This window comes from Canis lupus, chromosome 26 (assembly GCF_011100685.1).
Source record: "Canis lupus familiaris isolate Mischka breed German Shepherd chromosome 26, alternate assembly UU_Cfam_GSD_1.0, whole genome shotgun sequence".
Classification (NCBI taxonomy): Eukaryota; Metazoa; Chordata; class Mammalia; order Carnivora; family Canidae; genus Canis; species Canis lupus.
The window spans coordinates 22287517-22314777 of record NC_049247.1 but is presented as its reverse complement, the minus strand read 5'-3'; the positions used below and the strand labels follow the sequence as shown (position 1 = coordinate 22314777).

At 36.9% G+C, this 27261-nt stretch overlaps 1 protein-coding gene and 1 pseudogene across 1 annotated transcript in view; one reads left to right on the top strand and one right to left on the bottom strand.

Annotated features, from left to right (window-relative positions):
* The window catches only part of TTC28 (tetratricopeptide repeat domain 28), a 625414-nt gene that overhangs the window by 144219 nt on the left and 453934 nt on the right, over positions 1 to 27261 (top strand). The window lies entirely within an intron of this gene.
* On the bottom strand, positions 3174 to 3565 carry LOC119866200 (annotated as a pseudogene).

Genomic DNA, 27261 nt, shown 5'->3' with positions numbered 1-27261 from the left:
TAATAGGCAATTTAGAATTGCAATTTTAGGTTATTTTATCCATATATGCTGTCTTCTTAACCATATTTTAAGTTTTTTTTTTTAAGAATTTGTGCTTTATTTCTAGGGCCTAGCAATATCTCTCTATTATATTCTGTGTGTGTGTGTGTATACACATATATAAACACACATATGTATCATATATGTATTTGTGATTTTATTTGAGTCTTCTTTCTGTTTTTCTTAGTCTAGCTAAGATTTTGTCAGTTTTGTTGTTTTTTTTTTTTTTTTCGAAAACCAACTCTTAGTTTTGTTTTTCTGTTCTGTTTCATTTCTTTTTCTTTTATTTTTTTAAGATTTTATTTATTTGTTCATGAGAGACACAGAGAGAGAGACAGAGACACAGACAGAGGAGAAGCAGGCTCCAAGTAGGAAGCCTGATGTGGGACTTGATCCTGGGACTCCAGGATCATGCCCTGGGCCAAAGGCAGGGGCCAAACCACTGAGCCACCCAGGGATCCCCTAGAATTGTTTTTGCAGCATCCCACAGGTTTTTGTATGTTGTATTTCCATTTTCTTTTCTTTCAAGATTTTTTTTTTTTTTACTATTGGACTTGACTACAGAGAACTTACTAATAACTGTGACAGGAGCAGATTCAGTGGAGTGAGGGAGGTGAATCAGCCCATTCTTGTTTCATAAATGTAATATCTTTTTATTTCACAAAGGGTATAGTAGTAGTTTTGAAATTTTCTTCTTTATTTCTTCCAAGTTTCTTCTCCCTACTCTTTCCCTTCTTTCCTTCTATATTTTAAGTCTCTTTCTTTTCTTTTCTTTTTTTTAAATAGATTTTATTTATTTATTCATGAGAGACACAGAGAGAGAGAGAGAGAGAGAAGCAGAGACACAGGCAGAGGGAGAAGCAGGCTCCATGTAGGGAGCCCGATGTGGGACTCAATCCTGGGACTGGGACTCCGGGATCACACCCTGAGGCCTAAGGCAGACCCACCCAGGCATCGCAAGTCTCTATCTTTCATATTCAAATGCTTTTCTTAAATGTCAGATGGTCTTTGAACTTTGTGTAATATTTAATGGTAGGATGCATGCTGGTACTGGTTGACTGGCTGGGCTGTTTCTTTGGTAGGAATTACTAATGTCAGTCTTTCTAGGTCTTTTCTCTTGGGATTGTGAGATTGTATAATGAAGACTATTTCAATTTCTGGCCTGACGTGTACTCTTCTGACTGCCAGTGTTCTTCTTCTTTTTTTTTTTTTTTAAGGATTTATTTATTTATTTAGAGAGAGCAAGAGTGTGGGGGGCTGGCAGAGGGAGAGGGAGAGAGAGAGAATCTCAAGCAGGCTCCATGCTCTGTGGACCTCTGTTTCACAATACTGAAATCATGACCTGAGCAGAAATCAAGAGTTGCATGCTTTATTGAGCTACCCAGGTGCCCTGTGACTGCCAGTACTCTTGAAGTCAAGTTGAATAAGGAGGTTACAGAAGAATCTCAACATTCATCAAATAAACTTTAAATTAATTCTCATTTCATGTAGTATCCTAACTTGATTGTTCCTGGTGTCCCTTATATCAGAGACCCAATGGGGATGTCTGGGTGGCTCAGTGGTTTAGCGCCTGCCTTTGGCCCAGGGCATAATCCTGGAGTCCCGGGATCGAGTCTGCATTGGGCTCCCTGCATGGAGCCTGCTTCTCCCTCTGCCTATGTCTCTGGCCTCTCTCTCTCTCTGTGTCTCTCATGAATAAATAAATAAAAATTTAAAAAAGTCAATATCTGGGTAGCTGGAGATGTCTAACTGCTTTATAAACTTTTTATTATGAAAACTTTAGGTAAGGACAAGTAGAGAGCAGTTCTTAATGTATAGAACTAATTCATGACTGATCTTTTTATCTGTTATTTTGAAGCAATCTTCAACATCATTATTTCATTTACAAATATTTCAATATGTATTCATAAAGGCAAAAGACATTTTTAAAAAACAAAGAACAATACCACCATCATTGAACAAAAATATAATTAACAGTAATTTCTCATTATAGTCACATAGTTTAATCATTGTTCAGATTTTCCTCATTGTTTCATTAATGGTTCCCATTTCCACCCCATAGCATGTTTGACTCATGATCTAAATTAAGATCTACATATTGCTTGCTACATCTTATAAATTTCTTTTTTTTATTTAAAAAATTTTTTTTAAAATTTATTTATGATAGTCACAGAGAGAGAGAGAGAGAGAGAGAGAGAGAGAGGCAGAGACACAGGCAGAGGGAGAAGCAGGCTCCATGCAGAAGCCTGACGTGGGACTCGATCCCAGGTCTCCAGGATCACGCCCGGGACTGAAGGTGCACTAAGCCTCTGAGCCAGCCGGGCTGCTCACTAATGTCTTCTCTTTTGTGTTGTTAGGCACCGATGATCATTGCCTGGATCCTTAAATTAATTTGGGGTTACAAAGTGAAGATATTCTAATTTTATTCCATCTCTTTTCATTAACTAGAACTTCTATAAACCTATCTCCTGCCCTTCTCCAAGAAGCTTTTTGGTTCCTGTAGATGTGGTTTCTATAGAAAGGCAGGATGACTGTTTCTTTCCCTCATTCTCCTATTTTCACAGTAATGAATCAGTTCCTTCACATCCTCCAAAGGAGGCTAATAAATTATTGTTGCTGTTGTGGTTATTATTATTATTTCTTTTCCTCTTCCTCTTTCTCATCTTTCTCTTCCTCCTCTTCTTCCTCTTGTTGCATAAGGTGGAAGTTCTTGCAGTTTGTACCTGAGTGAGGGCTTTAAAGAGCAGAGTAGTGTACACACAGGGAGAGCAATGAAAACAACCCCATTACTTAAAGCCACAGTAACCTGGGGCTTGTGCTGCTATCATGTAACCTAGCCTTTGTTTGCTAACATGCTGTGAATGTAGACTAAGTTACTCAGAAGAATGTGGTACTAACATCCCTATTTAGACAGTTAAGAACAAAGAACTATAGATGATTGATTAAAAAAAATTTATGGCTATTTTAAATCCAAGCTTCAGTTCATGAAGGATGAAATTTTATAGTACTTTCAGGGTGAGATTTTGGAGGAATACATTCTTCACATCCTCGATACATATGGTTAAATCACAGGAAACAAATAAAGCTTTATTTTATTATTATTATTTTTAACAAAAACCAAGTTTTTTATTTGGTCATTTCTTGTATTTGAAGTATTCCTCGATAACATCCTTCGCCTGAGATTCTTTGCTATAGTCCTTAACCACCACGCAACTGCAACCAAAGACTACGGGGTTTTCCCTTTCTGTCAATTTTACAGAGGCCTACCCATTCCCCTAGTTTCTTATTGTCATCAACCTTGATTAGATTGATTTGGTGTTCAGCACATCCTCCACCAACTTGATATACATAGGCTCATCACAGTTGGATGCAAGTACACAAAGATGGGCTTGACGCTTGTCTAAGGCTTTGGCAGCTTTGTGAATTCCACGTGTTTCGCTGTTGTGGAAGAGGGCGGTCTCCAGCACCTCTTGAAAGCAGTATTAATGGCCGTAATATCTCCAGCAGCAGTGCCTTCCTCTGCCATGGGGGTGGATTATGAGTGTAGCCGAATCTTGCCTGCACCTGAGCCTCTGCCTCTGCGTGACTTGGCAGCGGCAGAGAAAGAGTAGAAATAAAGCTTTAAATTCTGACTTTGTCCTGGGATCGAGTCCCACATCAGGCTCCCTGCGTGGAGCCTGCCTCTCTCTCTGCCTATGTCTCTGCCTCTGTGTTTCTCATGAATAAATAAATAAAAATCTTTAAAAAAAAAACAAATAGGGCAGCCCCAATGGCCCAGCGGTTTAGCACCGCCTTTGGCCCGGGGTGTGATCTTAGAGACCTGGGATCGAGTCCTGTATCAGGCTCCCTACATGGAGCCTGCTTCTCCCTCTGCCTGTGTCTCTGCCTCTCTCTCTCTCTCTCTGTGTTTCTCATAAATAAATAAAATCTTTAAAATTAATTAATCAATCAATCAATTAATTAATTATGACTTTGTGGAAGGGTAATTATCTTTTAATGTAGAGATAAAATATTGTTTTCTTTTTTAAAGAAAAGCAATATGCTTGGATGTTTAAATCTGTTGTATTGTTTTTGCTATCTCTCACTTATGGTGGCTTATTTCCTTAAATGGTTTAGTTGTTTGTTTGTTTATTTATTTATTTATTATTTTTTTCGAGAGAGAAGTGAGGAGAAGGCCAGAGGGAGGAGAGAGAGAGAATACTAAGCAGGCTCCACCCCCAGCCAACAGCTGGATGTGGGCTTGATCTCATAGCCCTGTGATTGTGACTTGAGCCAAGTCAAAGAGTCGGATGCTTAACTGACTGAGCCACCCAGGTGCCCAGTTTAGTAATTTTAAAAAACAATTCATTAGTACATATTTATTTAAACTTGATCTGTGAAATTCCTAAGGGCCTAAATTGGGGATTGTTTATTTCAGGAAGAATTTGCATTTCTTTCTGCCAGACAAAGGATTCTGTAGACCTGAGACTACTTTAGCATTATCCAAGAGTCTGCTTAATTTCTCAGAAGAAGATTCTCATTCAGTTCATCCAGATTTATTTTGTCTATATCCTCTATTTCAGCTCATTTTTCTTCTCTCCCCCTTAGCGCTTTCCCTTACTTATGTGCAAGGTGAAAAATACGTTAAAATAAAATTTTATAGCTTATCCTGGGTCTAGTTGTCTAATAGAGGAGGAATCTTTTTTGTTTGCCGTGACCAAAAGATCCTAGAAAAGTCATTATTTTTTAACAAAAATATTTTATTTATTTATTTGACACAGAGATAGAACACAAGCACGGGGAGCGGCAGAGGGAGAGAGGAAGACTCTCCACTCAGCAGGGAGCCTGAATGGGGCTCAGTCCCAGTATTCTGGTATCATGACCTGAACCAAAGGCAGATACTCAACTGACCCAGCCACCCAGGTGCCCCTAGAAAAGCCAACTTTTTAAAAATTTAATTTAATCTAATTTATTCATGAGAGACACAGAGAGAGGCAGAGACACAGGCAGGGGGAGAAGCAGGCTCCATGCAGGGAGCCCCATGTGGGACTTGATCCTGGGACCCCAGGATCATACCCCGAGCCAAAGGCAGATGCTCAACTGCTAAGCCACCCAGGCATCCCTAGAAAAGTCTTTTTTTTTTTTTTTTTTAAGATTTATTTATTTATTCATGGAAGTCAGACAGAGAGAGAGAGAGGCAGAGACACAGGCAGAGGGAGAAGCAGGCTCCATGCAGGGAGCCCGATGTGGGACTCGATCCCAGGACTCCAGGATCACGCCCTGGGCTGAAGGCAACGCCAAACTGCTGAGCCATCCGGGCTGCTCTAGAGAGTCATTCTTAAGACATCACATGTACTTAGAATACTATGTTCCATTGATAATAATGATACATTACATTCATATAATGCAGGTTTAAAGAATTTTCACATATCTTATTTATTTTCCATAGCAACAAAGTAAGGTTTTTATCTTAAAAACAAAGGTAGGCAAAAAAAAAAAAAAAAAAAAAAAAAAAAAAGAAAGAAAGAAAGAAAGAAAAAAGTTAGGCATGTTTGTTATTAAAACTAATTATTTTCAAGAATGGGCAATTGGCTTTGTAAATCATAATCCAAGGAGGATATTTTGATTCTTACTTATAAAAATATCTCATTTGTTATAGTAACAACTATTCCATGCAGCAACAGAGAACATCCTTACAATGGATAAAGAAAAGAATATAAAACTGTATTTTTAATGATTATAATTATGTCAGGTACAATTCATATTACAATTACATAAGTATCAGAAATGGATTTGCCAAAAATAAAAGCACTCTATTGAAATTGTGGTATTGTGCAAATTTTATTCATTTTATTGTAGTGTTGTAGTGTTTTATTCAAAGGGAATTAATCTCCCAGTTTTTATTAAAGTATATACATTTGTACAGGGAAAGAAGTCTAAGATGGTGGGTTGTGTTCATTTATAGATCAAAGTCTTAACCATTATTATCTCTAGGTAGTGAGATTTCAAATGATTAAAAAATATTCTTAAAAAATAATTTTAAAAAAGATTTATTTATTTTAGAGATTGTGTGTGAGCAGGGGTGGGGCAGAGAGATAGAGAATCTCAAGTAGACTCCTTGCTGAGCATGGAGCCCCTCACAGGGGTGGATCTATGACTCTGAGATCATGACTTGAGCTGAAACCAAGAGTTGGATACTCAACCCACTTAGGCACCCCTTAAAAAATTATTATGATATTTTTATAATATTCAATTTTTAAAAATAATTTATTAATTTTATCATTATAAAAATGATAAAGATATTTTCATTTTGGAAAAGTGTCTTATGTGCTATAAAGTCTAGGCTTTGACTTAAAATTTTATTATTTAGTGGGGCTGAGGAAAATTTATGTATAAAGGAAAAAGAAATTTATAACAAATCTTTCCATAAGGCTTACCTCTGTCATAAAAGTACAGAAAAATTGAAGACTAAATTTCTCAAATGTTGAGTAAGAATCATTTGGCTTCAGAAGATCATATAGTATACTCAAATTTTTGAACATTTAACAGTAAAAATGAAGCATTTAAATAAATATTTTCCTGACTTATGTACTTTATTAGAGGAATTAACATTTACTAAGGTAAGAGCCAGGTAATTTATATACATGATGTTTAATGTCATAATCATCTCACAATGACCCAGTAGTGCTGGTGTATCCTTCATCTTTTATGTTTGCGAAAATTGAGAATCGAGAGATTAAACAAGTAGAGCAAGGTCATTTAACTGGAAATGGAAGAATTAGAATTTAAACCTAGTTTTGAAGGATTTGAAAGGCTTTGCTTGGTGTTCCCTGGGTGGCTCAGTGGTTTAGCACCTGCCTTTGGCCCAGGGCACCGTCCTGGAGTCCCGGGATGGAGTCCCGTGTCGGGCTCCCGGCATGGAGCCTGCTTCTCCCTCTGCTTGTGTCTCTGCCTCTCTCTCTCTCTCTCTCTCTCTCTCTATCTATCTATCATGAATAAATAAATAAAATATTTTTAAAAAAGAAAGGCTTTGCTTTGTCCAGCGTGGCCTCCCATGATAAGTGGACCCTTCTTGCTATTTATCTTATTTGGTTTTGCTCTGTATTTATACCATTTTCACTTGGCACTTGGTTATTTCAACAGAGATATTGGAAACTACACATAAACGTTGATTAGTTGTAATTCTCATAAGATTTGAGAGATCTCTCCCCCCTTCTCCTTTTTTGGCAGTCTACAAATGGTTAAACTTGATGAAATACTAATGAAGAATTACAGAGTTATTTGTTTGACTTTGCCACTTGGGACACTTGGCAAATGAGACAATTCATCTCAGTGTGCAGCTAGTCTCATTTCTTAAAGAAAATTAATTAATGCAGTTTGTCTTCCTCCCATATCTCTGATTATAGTCCTTTTATTATACCTTCACTTTCCTGCTTTACGTTTCTTCCCTGGAAATATCTGTTTTTCAAGGCTCTCTGGTTTCTTTCCACCTGATAAGTAAAAGCAATTTTCCTCAGTATGAGTGTATATTTGTAATTTTAGAACACTTTAGACAAGACAAAGACATTTGTGCAGTATCCATAGGAAGAAAATTCCATACTAAAGAATTTCAAAGGCGTTAACCCCTCTTTTAAAGTGATTTAATCAATTTTATAATTGTCTTTATTATTCTTTGTCTTCTTTTGGCAAGATGGGTTAGTATTATGTATATTTTACCACAATTGTCTTCCACTACAACAGCTCATTACTTAAATTTATTAACAGTGTAATTTTGTTTTTAATACCTTTACATTTTTAAAAATAGTAGTATCTATGACTTGGGGGCCATAATTTAGTGGTTTTTGAAGAAGAGGGAGTTGTTTTCTATAATTTTAACAGTTATAACCAGAAATGCAATTTCTTTTCAGAAAATGGCTTGAGCAGTTTATTACTCAGTCTCTTTGAATATATTTTTTCTCTATTTTCACAGTGGACTTCTCATTTTAGAGGTAGAATGACTACATGCTCATTTTCTTTTTCTTTTGATACTCATCTGAAAAACTGGGACTTAAGAAAATCTAACATTTAAATCACTTTTAACCTTTTTTTTTTTGCTCCACAGACCCACCAAGAAATCAGTTTGAAAAAAAAATCAGATTGTTATCAATCATCTCCCATACCAGTGTTGTATAAAAAATTTTTAATCATGCTAGTGAGAACATGGAGAATTGGCATGAATATATTTAAAGTCGACCAAATGAGAAAAGATATGGGAAAGAAAGGGTGGAAGGGAAGTCAATTAAGAATTAAGCAAGGACCTTGTGTAAAGATAGCAGTTTGTATTTTTATATTAAAATTAAATAAAGGCTATACACAAGTCACTGATACAGATTATTCTGGTTTTCAGGTTATATTATAATATATATAGGATATTGACTTACATATAACTAAAAATGAAATGAAATGGAATGGCTTGATTCATTTATGATATGATACCAGTTTAACAATGGAAGGATTTTATTTTTCCTAAGATTTGGTAGCCTTTCTAATTTTCTCATCAGACTAGGTTTTAGAGTTATTGAATCATTTCATTCAGTCACAACCTTTTAAAAAATGTTGACTCTATGTAGATTACAGAAATACTGTTCCATTATTTGCCTCTGTGATCGCTGATGTCTGTCAGTTGAAGGAATGGTAACCTTTAAAATGAAATAACCCTGTCATAATATCATGGCAGAAAACTGACAGGATAGTAAAAATATACTGGACTTTGAGGGGCATTCTAGGGGGAGCAATTTACAGATATTTTTATTAGGGAGATTTACAGATGCTGTGCTATTCTGTGTACTTAGTGTCAAGCTGAAGAGATGGATCAGACACATAAATCATGTTTGAGGATTCTAAGATAACCTGGAAGAGTGTAGATTTCAGAGAATAGTTGTGAGGTTGGTCTGCTTGCTGTTCTTTTCTCTTAACCTTTTACTTACTTACTCTTGTATATACTTTCATTGGATTTTTTCAGTGCATATCTACATAGTTTTGTCATTCAGGTTTCTTTTGGGGTTGGAGTTATGGAGGGTTTTCCTGTCTGACCCAGGCTAAAGTATCATGAGTTTAATATGCATGAGAGTGATCTTTGGGAGAGGATGAAGAGAATAATAGACTTAGACTTAGGGCATGAGTATAGGGTACATTTTTGAGGTTGTCTACCCCTGAGGCTTCCAAGGGGAGATCAGGGGAGCTCCAGATATTGAAAATGACAAACCATGGGTTTGCCTGTTTTTACAAATACCTTTGATATTCTGAAATGCTGGAATCCTAAAACTTTTAATAAAACTTTTGGGTGATGACTCTAGCAGAGCTTTTGAAGAGCAAGGACAAAAGGCTATTGCTTATCAGTCCTTATAGAATTGAATTATGTATTATGAAAAATATAACCTCATATTAACTTTTCACCAGCCCTGTTGTGAAGTGGTATATTTCATGTCACTTTTTGTATGTGTAGCCAATCATTTCAGAATTTTTTTCTACTTCTTCAGTATCCTTTTAAATTTCATATTGGATCATATACTTTTTTTTTTAAATTTTTTATTTATTTATAATAGTCACAGAGAGAGAGAGAGAGGCAGAGACATAGGCAGAGGGAGAAGCAGGCTCCATGCACCGGGAGCCCGACGTGGGATTCGATCCCGGGTCCCCAGGATCGCGCCCTGGGCCAAAGGCAGGCGCTAAACTGCTGCGCCACCCAGGGATCCCGGATCATATACTTAATAGTAAGCTACAAACTGAATTTCTCCCTCCAGTGATTATGAGTTAAGTTTATATTGTACAGTTCTTCTTTCATTGCTCAAAGATTCTTCTGGCATTACCTGGACTTCATAGCAGAGAAAACTATTCTATGTTACCTCTTCTGATATCAAGTAATGATTAGGTAAGATTATCTCACAACAGTGATCTAAATAAACTTATGGCTTACTTAAGTTTAGAAGAACCACAAGTTCTCTGAAAAGTCTTAAGTTCAAATGGGTAAAATGGCAACTATTTTTTTTTTTTTAAGATTTGTCCATTTATTTTAGAGACAGAGAGAGAGAAAGTGAGCACATGGGGAGGGGCAGCAGGAGAGAATCTCAAGCAGACTTTCTGCAAATCAAGGAGCCCAACTGAGGGCTCCATCCCAGGATGCTGAGATCATGATCTGAGCCAAAACCAAGAATTGGACACTCAACTGACTGAGCCACCCAGGCATCCCTGCATGTTGTTTCTTAGAATATTCATCTAGCTGATACCAATACTTGTTGTGAGGTGGAATGTCCAGGTTCACATTTCAGCCTTGCTACTTACTGATTGTATTATGTTGGACAAGTTATTTCAGCTCTTTTTGTTTAGATCCCACATTTGTAAAATGTGAATAATGTTATTTCTCATCTAATAGAGTTGTTTAGGAGTATCAAAAGAGATAATACATAAAGCATTTAGAACAGAGCCTGGTATTATACTACTCAATAAATGTTAATATAAAAATATATAATTAAATATATGTATTCAATTAAATATATTTAAACATGTTAGAACAGAATTTCCTTTATTGTTTCAGTCATTAATTTTTGAGCATATACAGTGTTCAGGGTATTGCCTGTAGAAAGTTCTTTGGAGTTGGAAAGATGATTTAGACACAGATTCTTTCTTCGTGTTGATATAAGATGGTTTAATAATAAGTTTGGTTTATAAAAAATACTTTATAGGTTTATCTGTTCATTTACTCATTTATTTAATAAAGTATCTGCTATGTTTTAGGTTTTTTTTTTTTTTTTTACGTATTTGGGATATAACAAAACAAACCAGATTTCTGCTGTCAAATAACTTACATGTTTGTGAGAGGAAGCCAATGATAAATACGCTCGAAAAATCATCCCAGATAGTGATAATGCTTTAAGAAAATAAAATATTTGATGAGATATAGAGTGATGTGGACTCAGTGAGGAGATAACGTTTTAAACTAAGACCTGAATGACAAGATGGAGCTAGCTACATACGGATTTGGGGACAAAGCTTCCTGATAGAGGAAACAACAAATGCAAAGACTCTGAGAGAAAATAACCTTGGAATACTTGAAGTACAGAAAGATTAGTGTGCAGGAACATGGAGAGCAAAGAGTTGTGATAGGCAATGGTGTCAGGGAGTTTGGTAGAGATCAAGTCACAAGGCTTTGCAGTAGGCTGTGGTAAGGTGTTTGGATTTCATTTAAGTGTAGTGGTATACTTGAAGAGTTTTTTTTTTTTTTTTTAAATATTTTTATTTATTTATTTATGATAGCTCCATGCACCGGGAGCCCGATGTGGGATTTGATCCCAGGTCTCCAGGATCGCGCCCTGGGCCAAAGGCAGGCGCCAAACCGCTGCGCCACCCAGGGATCCCAACTTGAAGAGTTTTAAACCTCACAGTGCCACCATCTGATAAGTGCTTTAAAAAGATCACTGTTAGGGGCGCCTTGGTGGCTCAGTCAGTTAAGCGTCTACTTTTGGCTCAGGTTGTGATCGTGGGTCCTGGGATAGAGCCCTGCATCAGGGTCCCTGCTCAACTAGGAGCCTGCTTCTCCCCCTGCTTGCGTGCTCTCTGTCAAATAAATAAATATAAATAAATTTTAAAAAATCACTGTGATTGCTCTGCAGATTATAGGAGATCAAGAAAGAAGATCACTTAGGAGGAGAGTCTTACTGCAGTGGTTTGAGTGAGTGATAGTAAGGACCAGAACTAGGGAAGTCGTAGTAGAGAAGGAAAGATGAGGGCTTTAGTTGTAGAGCTGACAAGACCAGGTGGTAGGATGGACATGGGGAGAAGAGAAATGTAAGAATCAAAGATGAACCCTAAGTTTTAACTTTTGAGTGATCAGTTGGATAGAGGTGCTATTTATTATAATAGGAAGACTGGAAGAGGTTCAGATATGGCAAGGAAAATATGAAATTATGTCTTGTCCTTGTTAAAGTTGAGATGCTCTGAAACATCTAACTGGAAATGTTTTGGAGGCAATTGGATACAAGAGTCTATACCTTAGTAGAGAGGTATAATTTGGAAGTCATAAGCATATAGATGATAGAAATAAGTGAAATCACCTGGGGACGGAGTGTAGGTGGAAAATATTTTAAGAACTAGTGTTCTGCAGTGGCACCTGGGTGGCTCAGTGGTTGTGTCTGCCTTTGGTTCAGGTGGTGATCCTGGGGTCCCAGGATTGAGTCTCACATCGGGTTCCCTGTGGGAAGTCTGCTTCTCTCTCTGCGTATGTCTCTGCATCTCTATGTTTCTCATGAAAAAAAGAAATAAAATTGTAAAAAAAAATAAAAGAACTAGTGTTCTATAATGCAGAATTTTGTTCTAAAAGTTATGTTGTTTGTGAAAAAAGAAAAGTCAATTAAATAGTTAATAAGGGGGTTTGAGTTGAGATTGAAGAAATATCAGAGGCAAATTTTAGATGAAGAAACTTAAGAAAGTTGATTGGATGTTAGCCAGGATGTTGGGTTTTGTTTATATCCTGGGTTTTTTTATATAAATAAAATATTATAAACTTTAATGAAAAATGGTACCTTTAGTCATTTTGTTAGGTCTTTCACTATAATAGTGGACTTTGAATCAGTCAATTTTATCTGTGTAAAAATCCCATTTTTACTATGTTCTATGTGATTTTTTTTTAAGATTTTATTTATTTATTTGAGAGAGAGTGTGTGAGAGAGAGAGCACTAGCAGGGTGAGGGGCATAAGGTGAAGCAGACTAGTTGCTGAGCAGGGAGTCTGATGTGGGGCTTGGTCCTGGGACTCCGGATCAAGCAGATGCTTAACTGACTGAGCCACCCAGGCACCCTTATCTGTGTGATCTTTAACATTTGCTTTATCAAAGTCTTTGTTTCTCATGTGTAAGCTGGGAATGAGGATACTTACCCATATTATATATATATATTTCTCTCTATATTCATACATATGTATATGATAAATATTTTTTTTTTGATAAATATTATATATATTTTTACTAACTATACCAGGCATGTACTAGGCACTCAAAAGATAGCTTTATGATGTTCAGTGTTGAGCTAAAATTCTTTTTGTATATTACTACTCTTCAATACACATTGTGTTGATCCTAGTGTTCCTTAGCAATGTAGATGGTGATGCTGGTTTGAGGTATAAATTTCTGATTTCTCACTTTAGCTGTATAAACTGGGGCTATTCTGTAAAGTAGGATTATGGATAGCCATTTTTTCACTCAACTAAATTGATTGTAAGGTAGCCAAGGCACTATGTCATTGCAGTGTTATGTTTGGGGTTTTTAGCTACCTCTTAGAGACTTCCAGGTGTACTATTCAAAACATATTTCTTAAACTTTAGACCAGAAGGAACCTTAGACATAATTTCTCCCCTCCTCCTCCTCCACCACACTTTCTGAAATTGAGATACAGAAAAGGTGATTGTCTTGCTCAAGATAGTAGAGCAGGAAGTAGTATTGTCCTAACCCTTAGCCAAGTGTATTTGTGTCACATTTGGATTTTAATACTTTATCTGAGTTCATAATTTGCTGGTTACAATGTTTTAGAAATGGATGGTTTGAGATTATAGAGTCTTGACATTACACAACATTTTATTTGATGATTACCTCTAAACTGTAATCATATCAGAAATGTAGGTTTGTTGCCACAGGGCATACTAGTGATCAGCAGAATTCACCAGATGGCCTTTATTTTGTATTGAGCAAAATAAATAGCAAGGATCTTTACATAAAGTCACCAGTATGAATTAGTAAGCAGAAAAAAGTCACAAAGGGAATATTATTCTAGCCAAAAAGATGAAAGTACTTTGAAAAAAATGTCATATAAGCAGTGACGTTTCATAAAAAATGTTTCACTGACTGTTGAGGTGTCTAAAAGCATTTAATGATCTCATTTCATATGTTTATATATCAGAGAGGCCTTTCCTGACCACTCTGTAAAATAGCACATTCCCATAACTCTCTGTGTACCTATTCTACTTAATTTTTTTTTATCCGTCACTTACCACTATCTGATAAGACATTTGTATGTATATACATTTACCTATATAATTAGTAATTAACTAGTTTGTGATTTTTCTTTCATACTAGAATGTCCGCTTCATGAGAACAGGGACTTTATCTAGCCCGTGATTGGTGCTTAAAATGGTTGTTTGGCTGTGGAAAACAGTTTTGCAGTTTCTAAAAATTAAATGTAGGATTACCCCATGACCCTGCAATTTTACTCCTAGGTGTATGCCCAAAAGAATGTTTATAATAGCACTACTGCAGTAGCCAGTACATCCATCCAATGGATAAGTGGCTAAACAAACTGATATATACATACAATGAAATGTTATTTAGCCATAAAAAGAAATGACAGTTTGACACATACTACAACATGAATGCGCCTTAAAAGCATTCTACTGAGTGAGAAAAGCTAGACGTAGAAGGTCACATATTATATGATATTTATATGAATTTGTCCAGAATAGACAAATCCATAGAGACAGAATACACATTGATGGGGCTGAAGGACAGGGGCAAAAGGAGAGAAACTGCTTAATGGGCGTGGGGTTTTACTTTGGAATGATAGAAGTGTTTTGGACCTAGACAGAGGTAGTAGTTGCACAACATTGTAAATGTACTAGATGCCACCGAATTGTTTCCTTTAAAATGGTTAGTTTTATGTTATATGAATTTTACCTCAATAAGTTATTTTTTATTTTATTTTTAAAAATTAAAAAAATATTTATTTATTTATTTAGAGGGGGAGGAGCAGAGGAAAGGGGGAGAAGTAGACTCTCTGCTGAGCAAGGAAGGAGCCTGATGCAGGGCTTGATCCTGTGACTTTGGGAGATGCTTAACTGACTGAGCTACCTAGGTGCCACAACAAATTATTTTTTAAAATGCTTGCTTGCTGAACAATCACTGTGACCAGTTTGAATGTTTGCTATGTATAGGGTACTGTATAAAGTTACCAATTGTTAGCTCTGGGATCTGAGCAAAATAGGAGAGTAGGAACAAACAATGATTAGACTAAAATTCTACAGAAGTTTTTGATTCATATGGGAGAAGGAAAATACTTGATTGACATGGAGCACACATAGAGATAGTTCCTAAAACCTGATGTAACATGAGAGATAGAGTAGAATAAGACTGTGGTGCATATTGAATCTCTGTGACTGTGACGTTCACTTATCAAGTTCAGAAATGCTAATTCTTCAGCTCTTTCCTTCCCAAGAGACTGACTGCCTGTATGACAGAGCTCATTTTACCTACCCTTCCTTACTTTATCCTTATTGTGGATCCTACATTACAGCTGAAATCTTTCCAGCTTGGAGGTGCAGTGGAAGCATTGCAGCCCAAATCTATACTTTAATTGGCTAGAAGTATCACTGTTGAGTGACATGATCTTTCTTCCTAGGGGAATGAAGGAGAACAGTACCAAGAAATTAATCCAAATTCTGCCTCAACATTTGAATCCAGTCATTTTATCCCAGCAGCTAGAAAAGCTTGTCCTTTTTCAAAATAGAACAAATTTCCTATTCCCATCTTTTCACCAAGTTTCATTCTGTAGCTTTGTTGGCCTCTGCTGTCACATGCAAACTTTCTGCATTTTGCTAATCAGAATCTAGATAAATTTGGATTTTTTTAAGTTATAACCAAGTGTCCAGACTTAGTGTTTTCCATACTAAAGTATAGCCTTTTATGTATGTTCTGGAGTCACCAAGTACTTTTTTCCCTTAATTTTCCCATGTTCCATTTCCTGTTTATATTCCCATTTTTTTTTAAGATTTATTTATTTATTCATATTGAGAGAGAGAGAGAGGCAGAGACACAGGCAGAGGGAGAAGCAGGCTCCATGCAGGGAGCTTGAAGTGGGATTCGATCCCCGGTCTCCAGGATCACACCCTGGGCTGCAGGCGGCACTAAACCGCTATGCCACCGGGGCTGCCCAATATTCCCATGTGTTTAATTATTAGCGGTGATTTCCCTATTATAGGCATCTCTCAAAATGGGGGAATATCTAAGCAGTAAGCCCAGGGTTATTCTCATATGTAGATTGTAACTGCTTTTCTATGGAAATTAATAATGAACAACTAAAATTTCTGTGGTATGTCACCTGTCATGTAAGTGACAGAAATAAAAGTTAAAAAGAAACATTTCACTCTTTTAAAAGTACCGTCTTGAAATAGTTAGATTTTTATGTTGCATAAACTTTATAGATGTAATTCAATATATAACAAAAATAGAATAACAGAGTAGAATCATGGTTAAAGAGCACAGGTTTTTGGAATCAGACCTGAACTTGTATCGCTTCTCTATTATTAGCTGGCTGTGTGACCTTGGACAACCATTTAACCTCAATAATCTTCAGTTTATCCATTTACAGAATGAGGATGATCAACCTATCTGGTGTGTAAAGCCCTTTAAAAAATGGGATCTGACATGTCATCACAAGTGATTATTCTTTTAAATGAATGAATTTGAAAATACAATAGGAAAACCTGCAAGGTAACTTCTCTTTTTTGCAGCTGTGAACACTTGACTGCATTTTCGCTTTCTTGGTTTGCTTTCCTCCCTAGCTATTCCTGCCATTGTTTCATTTGATAGGAAACAGTCTTAATTAAGAGCATAGAAAAGCATTAAAAGTAGGCTAATCTACAAATGAAATGCCTCTTCCTCCTCCAGAACCTCAGTTTTTGACTTGGTTCTTATGTACGTATGCAAATGAAACTCTGAAGAACTGTGGAGAGGACCTAAATAAAACATTGGTTTACCAGTCATCAGATTGTTAGTGTGCTAGAGAAATGTGCCAGACTGCTTTTGACAGAACCAGAATGAAAGGCTTTTTAAACAGCATGCCAAATACTAATTAATTTTTTGAGCATTTCAAGATTCCTACTGAGCTTATATTCCTAAGTCTTTCTGTAGAGTCTGTGACCTGATATTATTGCCAGAAAGTTGATGATGAGGTCAGAAGTGTAAAATCTTAGTTTTATAGAAAGATAGTTGGCATAAAACCTTGGGCTCTATGCAGAGCTTAGTTACATGAGAAACAAGTGTCTGAAAAACAAGAGAAAGAAAATTGTTGGATATGTTTGCAAGAATTTTCCTAACTCATTAAACAAATGCTTTTAGAATGAATGCTTGTAGCAGCACTCTTGTTTCTCATATATAGCCTTTGTGAGATTGCTGTGGTAATCATTGTGACTGACAGTTCACATCTGGAGACTTGTCAAATCTGCATATTGATAACCCCCATTTGGCTTTGCTTCTTCTGTAACATGAGCTTGTTGTTTGCCTTTTTCTCTCCCTCAGGAAGGAGATGCCCAATCTGATAGGTAAAAATGGTATCTTTCTATAGTTTTATTTTTCATTTCTTATATTATTCAGTAAATATTTTAAAAATATGAATGGGTTCATTTTAACAAAAGCTTGGAGGGGAAGGGAAGAAAGAGGATAGCACGAGGGACTGGAATGGGGGTGGAGGAAAAGGAAAACAGGGAACGGAAGAGATAAATTGAGAACGGATGATAGAATGACAAAGATGAGGAGACTTGGGGTACTGGATAGAAGAGTGGGGAAGGTGGTTATTTTGAGGGTAGTGTCAGAATTTACTCACTTGTCATTTTAAGCTTTGAGATTCTGATTATCACCTGTTACCCACTGTCCTTTGAAAACGTTTAAGTAGTTTTGATTCACCAGCATTATTTTTATTTTTTTATTGGAGTTCAATTTGCCAACATACAGCATAACAACCAGTGCTCATCCCATCAAGTGCGCCCCTCAGTGCATGTCACCCAGTCACCCCAACCCCCCACCCACCTCCCTTTCTACTACCCCTTGTTCATTTCCCAGAGTTAGGAGTCTCTCATGTTCTGTCACCTTCATGATATTTCCCACTCATTTTCTCTCCTTTCCCCTTATTCCCCTTCACTATTTCTTATTCCCCAAACGAATGAGACCATATAATGTTTGTCTTTCTCCGATTGACTTACTTCACTCAGCATAATACCCTCCAGTTCCATCCATGTTGAAGCAAATGGTGGGTATTTGTTGTTTCTAATGGTTGAGTAATATTCCATTGTATACATAGACGACATCTTTTTATCCATTCATCTTTCGATGGACGCCGAGGCTCCTTCCACAGTTTGGCTATTGTGGCCATTGCTGCTATAAACATTGGGGTGCAGGTGTCCTGCCGTTTCGCTGCATCTGTATCTTGGGGTAAATCCCCAGCAGTGCAATTGCTGGGTCGTAGGGCAGTTCTATTTTTAACTCTTTGAGGAACCTCCACATGGTTTTCCAGAGTGGCTGTATCAGTTCACATTCCCACCAACAGTGCAAGAGGGTTCCCCTTTCTCCACATCCTCTCCAACATTTGTTGTTTCCTGCCTTGTTAATTTTCACCCTTCTCACTGGTGTGAGGTGGTATCTCATTGTGGTTTTGATTTGTATTTCCCTGATGGCAAGTGATGTGGAACATTTTCTGATGTGTTTGTTGGCCATGTCTATGTCTTCCTCTGTGAGATTTCTGTTCACGTCTTTTGCCCAGTTCATGATTGGATTGTTTGTTTCTTTGCTGTTGAGTTTAATAAGTTATTTATAGGAGATCCCTGGGTGGCTCAGCGGTTTAGCGCCTACCTTTGGCCCAGGGAGCCATCCTCGAGTCCCAGGATTGAGTCCTGTGTCCGGCTCCCAGTATGGAGCCTGCTTCTCCCTCTGCCTGTGTCTCTGCCTCTCTCTGTGTGTCTATCATGAATGAATAATAAAATCTTAAAAAAAAAAAAAAAAGTTCTTTAGAGATCTTGGATACTAGCCCTTTATCTGAGAGGTCATTTGCAAATATCTTCTCCCATTCTGTAGGTTGTCTTTTGTTGACTGTTTCTTTTGCTGTGCAAAAGCTTCTTATCTTGATGAAGTCCCAATAGTTCATTTTTGCTTTTGTTTCTCTTGCCTTCATGGATGTATCTTGCACGAAGTTGCTGTGGCCAAGTTCAAAAAGGGTGTTGTGGGCTGCTCTGTGGCTCAGCGGTTTAGCGCCACCTTCAGCCCAGGGCCTGATCCTGGAGACCTGGGATCGAGTCCCACGTCAGGCTCCCTGAATAGAGCCTGCTTCTCCCTCTGCCTGTGTCTATGCCTCTCTCTCTCTCTCTCATGAATAAATAAATAAAATCTTTTATTAAAAAAAAAAGGGTGTTGCCTGTGTTCTCCTCTAGGATTTTGATGGAATCTTGTCTCACATTTAGATCTTTCATCCATTTTAAGTTTATCTTTGCGTATGGTGTAAGAGAATGGTCTAGTTTCATTCTTCTCCGTGTGGCTGTCCAATTTTCCCAGCACCATTTATTGAAGAGACTGTCCTTTTTCCAGTGGATAGTCTTTCCTGCTTTGTTGAATATTAATTGACCATAGAGTTGAGGGCCCATTTCTGGGTTCTTTATTCTGTTCCATTGATCTATGGATTCACCAGCTTTATTTATTTATTTATGGATTCACCAGCTTTAATCCTTACTTCGTTAAAGGTTTCATTCTGGAAGGGGAAATCAGAAGAACCTACTGGAATGGAAATTCTCCTGGATTCAACAAGCAGTGACTGGTATAAAATCATGTTAAGGTCAGATTTGTCATTTATGATTAGATAGGTCTTTATAGTCCCAAAGGAAAAAAAACCTTATCCATAAGAGTTTATTGTAAATAAACAATATAGGTACATTAGCACTGAAAGCCACCCTAATGAGGTTGTACTCACCCCTGACGCAAACACTGGAAATGCAGTGGTTATTATGGAAAACCAGCCTGCTTATAGTTCACAACCTAAGCTAAAGTGGCTCTCCTCATTCCATCTACTGTTTGTATATTTTCAAGAGGGACAATTTGATTGGATCAGCTGCACGGAGTACCCCATTTGGTTGTAGTTCTGTGAAGATATCTCAGAGGTGTTTCTTCTCCTTTGTACTTAGCCCATGTACATTGCCTTGACTTATGCATTTGAAATTGCTCAGGCAGCTGTGGTTTGAGTTTCTTTATTTTTTGGTTTGAGTCAGACATATGCTAGATGCTGGAAAATCATAAGTGAACAAGATAGGAAGTCCCGTGCATCATAGAGTTTACATTTTGGGAGTGTGAAGGTGGTGACACAGAAAATAAGCAAACAAATGTACAAGGGCATTTCAGATAGTCTTAGTCCAGAGAAGACAGTCATCAGGGTGATGTGCTACAGAGTAATTGGGAGAGTGTTTTAGACAGGGTAGTCCAAGAAAGCCTCTCTGAGAAAGTAACATTTTAACTGAGGCCTCAGTGAGCTCTGGCAGACATAGCAGCAAGCACAAAGGCCCTGAGATTGGTTCGCTTAGACTTTTAAAAAAACCCACTTTGGGGGTGCTTGTCTGGCTCAGTCAGTAGACCATACAACTCATTTTTTTTTTAATGGTAGTCACACAGAGAGAGAGATTGAGAGAGAGAGAGGCAGAGACATAGGCAGAGGGAGAAGCAGGCTCCATGTACCGGGAGCCCGACGTGGGATTCGATCCCGGGTCTCCAGGATAGCGCCCTGGGCCAAAGGCAGGTGCTAAACTGCTGCGCTACCCAGGGATCCCTAGCATACAACTCTTGATCTCGGTCGTGAGTTTGAATCCCACCTTGGATGTAAAGATTACTTAAAAATAAAATCTTAAAAAAAATAGAACCCCTTCCCCCACTTTTAATAATGGGAAGATTCAAACATCCAGAAAAGTAGTGACAGTGTAATGAACTCTCATGTACTCATCATCAGTTTCAATGATGAAGTTTCCCATCCCCATATTATTTTGACATCATATTATTTTCTAGACATCATATTATTTTATCTAAGAATATTTCAGTATGGTTCTAAAGATAAGGTCTCTTTTAAAAAATATGACCAGACTATTATAACTAATTAGAAAAAAATTTGACACTCTTTTTTAATATCATTAAATATCTAGTCAGTATTTAACTTCCATTTGTCTTGTAAATGCTTTACCAGTTATCTTTTGTCACAGTTACACAATATAATAGCCACAAAACCTCACAGGTATAAAAGAGTAAACACAGTCTGCGGATCACTGGGTGGTTCTTTTGCTCTAAGCTGGATTTGGAGGGATTCACTCATTTATCTATGGTCATCTTTGGGTGGACTAGGTTGGGCTTTTTCACATATTTAAATCCTTGATTGGGCTGACTTGATTCTGCCCCACATATTTTTTCCTCCATTTGGCAGTGGGCATATTTTCATGATGAAAACAGAGGAGCAAGGACAAAGTCTGGTTCTTAGAAAGTGTGAATGAATGAGTGCTTTTCAAGCCTCTGCTTTCCTCACCTTTGCTAATGTCCCATTGGGCAAAAAGCAAGTCAGAGTGGGAGGGTATTATAAGGATGCATGACAAAGTGGTAAATTCAGGAAAGCCATTCATTGAGTTTATTAATGTGGTTACTCTAATACAAATGCTGTCAATGATTTTCTTTTGCATTTTGTATGAATCAGAATGCAAATAAGGTCCACACATTTTAATTATTGTTACTTCTAGGTTCTTCTCCCTTCTCTTTTTTTAGCTTGTATTTTATTTTTAAAATGAGAATTGGGAATTTATAATAAACATTGAGAAGGCCAATGTGATTGGAATATAGTAATAAGGGCTAGAAAAATAGGCAAGGTTTTAGAGGATATAGGCTAACTCATTCAATGCCTTATGGATCATGGGAAGGAGCTTGAGTTTTAGTCTAAGAGCAGTTGGGAAATTATGCTGGGTTTGGAGCTGGAGGATGACATGATTTGATTTATATTTTGTTTTTGATAAATCCAAGGTACATTTACAAGTAGTAGAAATACACTGATGAATTTTGACAAATGTATACACTCATGTAACCACTACCGCAATCCAAGATATCAATCATTTCCATTACCCTAGAAAGTGTCCTATTGCCCCTTTACAGTCAGTCTCTCCTTTTCCAGTCTAGCAACCACCAATCTAATGTCCACATTAGAAGTCACAGATTAATTGTATCTGTTCCAGAACTTCATATTAATGGAACTATTCTGATATATAATTTTGTATTAGGCTGCTTTCACTCAAAATAATGTCTGTAACATTCAACCTTATTGTTTCAGGCACTAGCAATTCATTTATTTTTATTGCTATGTAATATATAATGGTTTGACTATACTACAGTTTCTTTATTCATGTGTTGATGGACATTTGAGTGGTTTCCAGTTTTTCGACTGTTATGAATAAAGTTGCTATAAACATTTTTATATAAACATGTCTTTTGTAAATATGAAGCAGGCTCCATGCAGGGAGCCTGACAGGGGACTCTATCCCGGGTCTCCAGGGTCACGCCCTGGGCTGAAGGGGGCGCTAAACCGCTGAGCCACCCGGGCTGCCCTGTTTCTGTTTTTTTTTTTTTTTTTTCTTTCTTTCTTTCTTTCTTTCTTTCTTTCTTTCTTTCTTTCTTTCTTTCTTTCTTTCTTTCTTTCTTTCTTTCTTTCTTTCTTTCTTTCTTTCTTTCTTTCTTTCTTTCTTTCTTTCTTTCTTTCTTTCTTTCTTCTTTCTTTCTTCTTCTTTCTTTAAGATTTTATTTATTTATCCATGAGAGACACAGAGAGAGAGAGAGAGAGAGAGAGAGAGGCAGAGACACAGGCAGAGGGAGAGGCGGGCTCCACGCAGGAAGCCCAAAGCGGGACTCAATCCCGGGTCTCCAGGATCAGGCCCTGGGCTGAAGGCGGCGCTAAACTGTTGAGCCACCCGGGTTGCCCTGTTTCTGTTTTTCTTGAGCAAAAACTTAAACAGAATTCTTTTTAAAATTTTTTCTTTTTTTTTTTTTTTTTATGATCGTCACACACAGAGAGAGAGAGAGAGGCAGAGACATAGGCAGAGGGAGAAGCAGGCTCCATGCACCGGGAGCCCGATGTGGGATTCAATCCCGAGTCTCCAGGATCGCGCCCTGGACCAAAGGCAGGCGCTAAACCCCTGCACCACCCAGGGATCCCTTGAGCAAAAACTTAAGAGTGGAATTGTAGAATCATATGAGTTTAGTATATTTCAATTTTATTGCTATTGCTTTTCAAAATTGTACCACCTCATTACTAATCAAGGAAATGTAAATTAAGACCACAGTGAAATACTATGTTCACCTAATAGATTTATACAAGTGCCATTACAGGGGCACCTGGCTGGCTCAGTCGGTAGAATGTGTGACTCTTGATCTCAGGGTTGTAAGTTTAAGCCCCATATTAGGTGTAAAGATTACTTGAAAAAAAAAAAAAACTTAAGAAAAAAAAAAGGAGTGCTATTGTAGAAGTGTCATGGTGAGAATGTTAACTGGTATAACTGATTTTGAAAATAGTTTGACAATATTTTGAAAGTTGAATTTTAAACTTTATACTCTCCAGCCCAGTGATTTCACATCTAGAAACTCTTGTACAAGCACTCTAGGAGCTACGCATTAGAATTTGAGAATAACACTATTTATGATAGAAAAAAAAAAAACTGGAAACTACCCCTGTGTGCTGACAGGATAAAGAATAAATTGTGCATATTCACACATTACAATTTTACACATTAGGGAAAATGAATGAACTATAATTGTAGGCATCATTAATAAAGTTAATAAACAAGCAAAACTAAATATTTTGTTCAGGCATAATATGACAAAACTATATCACAAAAGGCAAGGAGATGATAAACACAGCATTAAGAATATTTCCACAGGCAGGATGCGGGTGGAAGGAGTGGTGGAGGTAGATGCAAGTTGTTGGTAGTGTTCTGGTCTTGGATTGTTTTATAACTTAAATATAATCTTCAATATATCTTACGACATCAATTCACTGTTTTCTAGTTTTCATTGTGGCAGCTGAGAAGTCCAGTACTATTCTGATTCCTGATTTTTGGTATGAAAACTGGGTTTTTTTTTTTGTTGTTGTTGCTATTCTTTCTTTACAAGCTTATAAGATCTTTTCTTTATCCCTAGCATTCTATAGTTTCACAACAATGTACCTTCACATGGATGTTTTGATTCTCTATGTTCAGGTAAATGTTTTACAGGACTTAGAGGCATAGAGTTTGATAGTTTAGTTTACTAGTTTTGTTCATTCTCTCTTCCTAGAATTTTTGCTACTGGGATTTTCAACTATATGGACCTGTCATTTAATTTTTTAACGTATTTTGTCTCCTAATTTCATTACTTTGTCATTTTTGCTCTACTTTTGGAGACATCTCTTCTATCCTATCTTTCAATTCTTGTATTGAGTATTTAATTTCTTTTATCATATTTTTAATTTCAAAAATTCCTTTTGGGGTACCTGGCAGGCTCAATAGGTATAGATCATGTGACTCTTATTAATCTCACAGTCATGAGTTCAAAACCCATATTGGGTGTGGAGCCTACTTAAAAAAGAATCTGATCAGGGGCACCTGAGTGGCTCAGTTGGTTAAGCATCTTTTTGGCTCTGGTCTTGAGCCAGGGTCCTGGAATTGAACCCAGAGTCTCCTTTTCCCTCTACTTCTCCCCTCCCTAACTTATGTTCTCATAAATAAACAAACAAATACATAAATAAATAAATTCTTTAAAAACAATCTGTTCAAAAAAATTCCTTCCTAAAAAAATTGAGATATAGTCCACATACCATAAAATCTATTTTTAAAAATGTCCAATACAGTGGTTTTGAGTTTACTCATAAGGCTGTGCTACCATCACAATAATCTAATTCCAGAAAATTTTCATCATTCCAAAGTCCCTACTCACTATTCATTCTCTTTTCTCCTAATTCCCCAACCTGTGGCAAAAACTAATTTACTTTCTGCCTCTATAGATTTGCCTGTCTGGACATTTCATATAAGTGGAATCATATAATATGTGTCCTTTTATTTCTGGCTTCTCTTAGCATAATGCTTTCAAAGTCAATTTGTGTTGTAGTATGTATGTTCTCTCTCCCAGTGCCATCCCTGCCAGTGTTCTTTTTTAGTATTTTCTGTTCTTATTTCATTCAAGCAGTATTTTCTCTTACTGTCTTTTGAAGGGTATTAATGATAAATATTTGAAGTGTTTATGTACATATTCTCTACTTTTACCAACTTATTTTTTTCTATTTGTTTCAGTGTCTGCTTTTTATATTAGATGTTTTCTAGAATATGTCTATCTACCATCCTTATTTTTCTGCTTAGATTTAAGAATGATACAGTAAAACTTAAAGGACTCTCTAAGCAAAGGGTGAGACTTACGTATTGTGCTTTTCATCACATGATGATCTCGCTGAGCTCTGGAATTCCTTTGGGTCTTCTATACCCCCTTTTGGATATAGATAGATCCTCTAGCACCAACTCTTCCATTTTCCTGCCCGAGGATTTATGTTTGGCTGCCTGTCAGTGTTCTGAGAGCCAGACATGTAAGTCTTTAATTCATCCACATGTTTTCACTGTAGAATCCTGCAACTTTGCCTATTACCTCTTAGCCTGGAGACTTCTGTTTTCCTTTCTCCAGGCTTCTGCCAGAAGAGGGAGGAGCAGTCATCTGGGAGTGTAACTACTTCTTCAACAGACTTTCAACCTATCTTCCTGTTTCTAGACTGTCCTCATCTCAGCTTCCAGAGGCACGTGGTTCTGCCACTTCCTGAGCCTGATGAGGATTCTGTAGTATAAATTGTACTGCTTCATGATTTTTCTTCCTGGCTTAAGTTTTGGTTCTGCTAAGTCAGTTACCACTGGTCCATCTGCTTTTAGCTTTTAAAACTTTGCTATTTTTGCTTCTTCTCCTGATTTTTTTTCGTTGTGAGTTTATGTATTTATAAAAACATTTTATTGTCATTTTAGCAGAATTTTGGAAGAGAGGAGACCTAAACGCATGTGTTTAATTCACCATATTCAACTACTAGTAATTATTTTAACAGGGGTTTAAGAAAATTGTATTAGCTTGCCAGGACTGCCGTAGCAAAGTACCACAAACTGGATGGCATAAACCGCACAAATTTATTTTCTCATAGTTCTGGAGTCTAGAAGTCTGAGATCAAGGTGTCAGCAGGGTTGATTTTTCTGAGACCTCCCTCCCTGGCACGTAGATGGCTGTCTTCTTCAATCTTTACATGGTCTTTTCTCTGTAAGTATGTGTGTCCTAATCTTCTGTTCTTAAAGGAACACTAGTCATATTGTATTAGGGCCCACCCACATGACCTCATTTTACCTTAATTACCTCTTTAAACATCCTATCTCCAAATAAAGTTACATTTTGAGATATTAGGGGTTAGGACTTCAACATTAGACCAATGACAAGAATATTTTTGACATTAATTAAATTATTGATTATATTATTTTCAAATTGTATACCTTTTCATTTTCATTTCATTACTGTGTAAAGAAATCTTTTATGTTTATAGAAACAACTATGGATCACTTTTTATTTTTTAAGTTATACTTTCCTCAAATATAATGAGGAGTTATACTTTTCAATATAATGAGATTGGAAGTATTTTTTTAATTTAAAAAATTTGTTAAGATTTTATATATTTATTCATGAGAGATACAAAGAGAGGCAGATACATAGGCAGAGGGAGAAGCAGGCTCTCTACAGGGAACCCGATGTGGGACTCGATCCTGGGAATCCAGGATCATGCCCTGAGCCAAAGGCAGAAGCTCAGCCACTGAGCCACCCAGGTGTCCCTTTAATTTAATTTTTTAAAAGATTTTATTTATGTGAGAGAGAGAGAGAGGGAGAAGCAGACTTCCTGCTGAGCAGGGAGCCCAACTGGGGGCTCCATCCCAGGACCCCAGGATCGTGACCCAAACTAAAGATAGACACTTAAACGAATGAGCCAACCATGCCCTGAGATTGGTAATATTTTAACTAAGACTCTTTTGCCATTCTTTTGCAAGGATTAGAAACTCAGCCAAAGCTTATATAGAGTGTTTCTGTTGAGAAGTCTAAAGCCATTCTGATTGCAAATCTTTTCTTCATGATACTTTAATATCTTCCTTTCTCTAGAAGCTCATAAGATTTTCAGTGTTCTGAAATTTCTTGAAATGATACCTTGATGTAAGTGTATTTTTATTCATTGTGTTGGGCACTTAGTAGGCTTTTTCAATCTGGAAATAAGGATCCTTTGGAATTTTCCTTTTTTAAAAAAGTAAAGTATAGTTGACATATAATGTTACAGTAGTTTCAGGTGTATGACATAGTGTTTCAACAAGTCTATATTTTATGCTATGCTTACCACATTTGGAATTTTCTTGAATGATTTC